This window comes from Cornus florida, unplaced genomic scaffold (genome assembly GCF_030987335.1).
Source record: "Cornus florida cultivar Cherokee Brave unplaced genomic scaffold, ASM3098733v1 CherokeeBrave_3.0.0_Hap2_Chr06, whole genome shotgun sequence".
Classification (NCBI taxonomy): domain Eukaryota; kingdom Viridiplantae; phylum Streptophyta; class Magnoliopsida; order Cornales; family Cornaceae; genus Cornus; species Cornus florida.
The window spans coordinates 84891229-84896581 of NW_026775576.1; the positions used below are offsets into that span (position 1 = coordinate 84891229).

The 5353-nt window shown below is 37.7% G+C and overlaps 1 pseudogene; it reads left to right on the forward strand.

Moving 5' to 3' along the window:
- The first annotated feature begins 1012 nt into the window (after positions 1–1012).
- LOC132314475 (low affinity inorganic phosphate transporter 8-like) lies at positions 1013–2734 on the forward strand (annotated as a pseudogene).
- The last annotated feature ends 2619 nt before the right edge of the window (positions 2735–5353 follow it).

The window sequence follows — 5353 nt, forward strand, 5'->3', positions numbered from 1 at the left end:
CACGGTCTGAGACTTCCATGATCACCATCTGCAAAAAGAAATATTTCAATAAACATATAGATAGAATCAATTAGTATCAGATCCTCAACACAAAATTGACCTCTCGTGTGTGTGGGTGTGTGTGAGAGAGAGAGAGAGAGATACCTGCATGGTTGCCCCAAAGAAAGCATATCCTTCCCACAGCTCTCCTGGATTTCTCCATCTCCAAGCAAAATGTACCCTTTACCTTCAGCACTAATGACAGCTTTACAGAAAGTATCTCAAGCTTAAACAACCTTAAAGTGACTTTGGAACCTTAATAAACATGAAAGACAAAAAAAATGTGAAGAAACCAATGTAATCCATTGACTTCACCTAGATGCCAAATGACAGGAACCTCCAAAGAAAACCTTTGGATAAAACGTCGATAGGCTACATTGAATGATTGAAAAGAGTATCTAAGCGGATGACCCAATACATATGAGCTATACAAGTAATATAAAATGTGGAGCTGGAAGCATTATACAGAAGAATCCAATATATTTGCAGATCAAATACAAATACATACAAACATTGCATTATACATAGATAACTGGAAATGCATATAAGAAGATACATGACAAATTAATGATGCAACCACATATGGGTATCAAATATATTGGCATTATTGACAATCTAAGCCAAGAATAGCACAGCCAAACCAACGCAGGTGTACTTCTCAGTTATTTTCAACATCTCTTGGAGCCAACGACATTATGAATAATTCGTTAGTCACAAAGGGAATTTCTTGTGTAACAAAGCAAATGCTAATTATAGGAGTTCAAAAGAAGACAAAGAACCAAAATTCCTTTGGGCTGTTCAATTATAGAAGTTCAAAAGAAGACAAAGAACCAACATTCCTTTGGGCTGTTCAATTATAGAAGTTCCAAAGAAGACAAATAACCAGCATTCCTTTGGGTTACTCAATCCAACTTTATATATTGGCACACCTTTCAATCATAAATCTACTTACCTCACTGGTAATATTGTAGCCATGTCTGATGAAACCCGAGCTGTGCTCTCGGCCCTTGACAATGCTAGGACTCAGCTCTACCATTTTAAGGCAAATGTTATTGCTGGGATGGGATTCTTCACTGATGCTTATGATCTGTTTTGCATCACTGCAGTCAGTAAGCTTATAAACCGCCTTTACTACTATAATCCATTGAAACACGACCCTGGAAAGGGCCCAGGTCCTGGCGCTCTCCCACACAATATCAACAATGCCATCACTGGTGTCGCTTTATGCGGAACCCTGGCAGGGCAGCTCTTCTTTGGATGGCTCGGGGACAAACTCGGGAGGAAGAAGGTTTATGGCATCACTCTGGTCACCATGGTGGGGTGTGCAATTGCTTCAGGCCTTTCCTTTGGCTCCACAGCAAAAGGTGTGATCACTAGCCTCTGCTTCTTTTGGTTCTAGCTGGGGTTTGGCATCGGAGGGGACTATCCTCTTTCAGCTGTAATAATGTCAGAATACGCCAGCCAAAAACCGCGAGGGGCGTTCATTGCTGCTGTCTTTGCAATGCAAGGAATAGGAATTCTCGTTGCAGGGATCCATGATTGTATCCGCCGCGTTCTTGCATGCTTACCCTGCTCCCAAATTCCGGGACAACCATGTCATGTCCACTCAGCCAGAAGGGGATTTTGGGTGGCGGATTGTGCTGATGTTTGGTGCTGTTCCAGCAGCACTGACCTACTATTGGCGTTTGAAAATGCCAGAATCTGCTAGGTACACCGCCTTAGTGGCGGAGAACCACAAGAAGGCAGCTGCAGATATGGCAAAAGTCCTTGAAACAGTCATACCTACTGAAGATTCAAATTCTAGGCAGGTTCAAGTTGATCCCAAATCCTCATATAAATTACTCTCCAGAGAGTTCCTGAGAAGGCATGGACTTCACCTTCTTGGAACAACCAGCACCTGGTTCTTGTTGGATATTGCCTTTTATAGTCTCCAACTGACTCAGAAGGATATTTATCCAGCCACAGGAATGGTACACAAGGCCTCAAGCATGAATGCAATAGAAGAGGTTTACCAACTTTCTAGAGCAATGATCTTGGTTGCGCTTTTGCAACTGTGCCCGGTTACTGGTTCACTGTTTTTCTCATCGATAAGATTGGAAGGTACATAATACAGCTCGGCGGATTCCTCTTGATGTCCATTTCCATGGCAATAATGGGAATTAAATATGAAGAATTTAGAGGTTATAAAGGTCATAAGTCAACTGATCCATGTCGCCCAGGTCCAGACTTTGATTACTGTGGTGAAAAGAAAAATTTATTCGCCTTCCTCTAGGGAGTGACCCTTTTTTCTGCAAACTTTGGATCCAACAGCATAACATTTATTGTGCCAGCAGAGCTTTTCCCAGCAAGGTTTCGGTCAACTTGCCATGGGATATCAGCAGCAGCAGGAAAAGCAGGAGCCATTATCGGTGCATTTGTGGTGCAGAATTATACTCAAAATGCAAAAGGTATCAAACGGGCAATTATAGGGCTATCTGTGGTGAATTTGATTGGATTCTTCTTCACTTTCTTAGTGCCAGAAACAAAAGGCCGGTCACTTGAGGAAATTTCTGGAGAGGACAAGGATCTTGGTGGCGGTGGGAATGAAGCATATGGAGACGACAAGAATCTTGGCGGTGGTGGGAATGAAGCCAATGGAGATGACAAGACAAGGAACAACAGTACTGAAATGTTACCAGCTTCTGATATGGTTTAGTTCTTAGGAACTCATTATCAAGAATCCAAGTGATAACCTTACCCTCCTCAAAAACAAAAAATAAAAATAAAAATTCCAAGTGATAAACACAGAATAACAATCTACAAGCAAATTTTCTATTTCCTTTTTCACCTTATTTTGGAATAATGGGAAAACTTGTGCTTCTTTATGTAATTTTTAAGGCCAGTGATTTATGTCTTAGTTATTATCATTGTACTAGAAGGTGATTAGTAAATTTAAAACGAAAGCCGGTTGTATATGTAAAACTGAAACTTAACTTGTCTATTGTACCAGCATTTATATATATCATCTCATGTGTAATGACATGCTTATGGGATTGAACCTACTTAAAAGACCTCAGTGGGATAACCTAATTATAGTGTAAAAAGAAAGAGAAGAGAAAGAAAGAACGAACGAACTAGAAGTTCCCACAGAAAATGACTTCTACTTAAGTCTCATGTTTCTAACTTCTGACATAAACAAATTCAAGCAAACAGGGAAAATATGCAAATGCATTTCTGAATCTTTTAGCCATTTCAACCAATGTAAAGTTCCAATTCAGTCTACTTTCTAACATATGTCATTGATAAAATGACATTTCATCCAAGACAGAATGCATTTTGATCCTAAATTTTAATGTTAGGCAATGAGTCACTCTAATATGTTTCTGCACAGAAACTATATTGACACACACACACACACACACATTTTTCGGTTAATAGTCTTGACATACAGAATTGGTATTAGGTATAATTCATGAAGGTCTTAATCTTTGAAGAATAATAAGAGTAATACCTGAGCCACATTCTGTTCTGTGAAAAGAAGCCTACTCGTATATGTGTTTTTTTTTTTTTTTTAATAAGAATTGTATAAAAAGCGCTCAAAAGGGGATCGCATCCCAAAGGAACAACAAAAGGCAAAAACCACTTGGCCTTCAAAGAGGCCAAAAAAAACGACAATGTCCTCAATAGATCTATAATCTACCCGAAACCCAACAAAAAAGAGTGGAAACAATGGAGAATTTTAAGAACAGAAATAGGTAACTCTTTTCCCTCAAAGTATCTCCTGTTCCTCTCGAGCCAAATGCACCACCAAATACAAAGAGGCGTAGCCCTCCAAGCCTCCCGAATGTGACAACTCGTATATGTGTCGAATACTTTCGACTCCTTGTTGCGTAGAGAATGGCCTATAGGTATTTTCATGAGAAACACGAACTAGAATGACCACAAGAACAAATAAGACACGAATTTATTGCAATCAAACATCTAAAAAGAGTGAATATGAACCCTAAAACTGGAATTATCTATCTAAACAAGTTTACTCCCAATTAGAATATAGCTCATGCATAGAAACCAATATTATGGTCAATCTCAACTTCTTCACTCAATATGTGAAATTATAAAACTCTGAAAGAACCATATATACAAGACATTAGCATCAATTTCATGAATTAAAACACAACACACAGAAATGATAATAAATTATAAGAACATAACCATTTGAAACCAGGAGCTCGCACAAATAATGCACCTTTTCAAAGAGGCCAAAACAAATTAAACTAAAACCCTAGATCTAAATTTCTATCATATAATAACGCAAAATCAAAACAATACAGGAGCCCTCATAAATTCGATCATATGTATAATGCAATAGAAATATCAAGTTGGGGAATAATAACTACAGGGCAAGGCAAGTGAGAGAAGTGTAAAACAGCCACATATCGTTAGTAAGAGTTACTTAAAGAAATGATTGGATATTTCACTCACTTTTTTCTTTTTTTCTTTCCAAAAGGTCACCGGAATCCACAAATTGGTGATATTAAATGGCTTATATCCAAATCACCAAAATTACTAAAACAAAGTAGAACTAATATTATCTATTGAAATCATAAAATATGTTTGTATCGTGCGAGGGCTAAAATACAAATAGACTTGGTTCAAAAATATTACGTAGGATACATTATTGTACCATGAAATACTTGGAGAATGTGGTAATGCTCCGTAATGAACATGTATTAATTAATTCATTATTGTACCATGAAAAAATTGGAGAATTATGGTAGACCTTGCAAAATAGATAAGAAATATGACTGCATTTACAGTGACAATAAAACAAGCTCACATCGACGAAGGACCATTATTTTTCTCTACAGGGATCAGTAAAATATATCCACTAAGAGCACAAAGGGGTGCAACTCATGTAAACAATTTTTTTTTTTTTTTTTTTTTGATAATTGCAATTCATGTAAACATGTTTTACATAATGAGCTGACTAAGAGATGAGGAAGTAAGCCATACCCCAACTATAACCTCATGGTACACACACTGGACCCTAAATAGAGAAAAGAAGAAGAAGCAATACTCCATCCCACCAAGAAATGAACCCATAGAAAAATTACTAGTTTCCTAAATTTGTGCAACTCCAATTAGGAAGAACTTTTAACTCTAGTCACCAAACTATACATATATCCCAAAGTTTAAAATCCATAAAGTATTGAATAATTTATTTATTTTTTATATTTTTTGATGTGGAACACTTCCAACCATGTGCTCTTTGGAGACCTGGCTGCAAGGTAAACCCCAGGAGTGAAAGTAGGGCCCCAATCCAAGCACACCAATT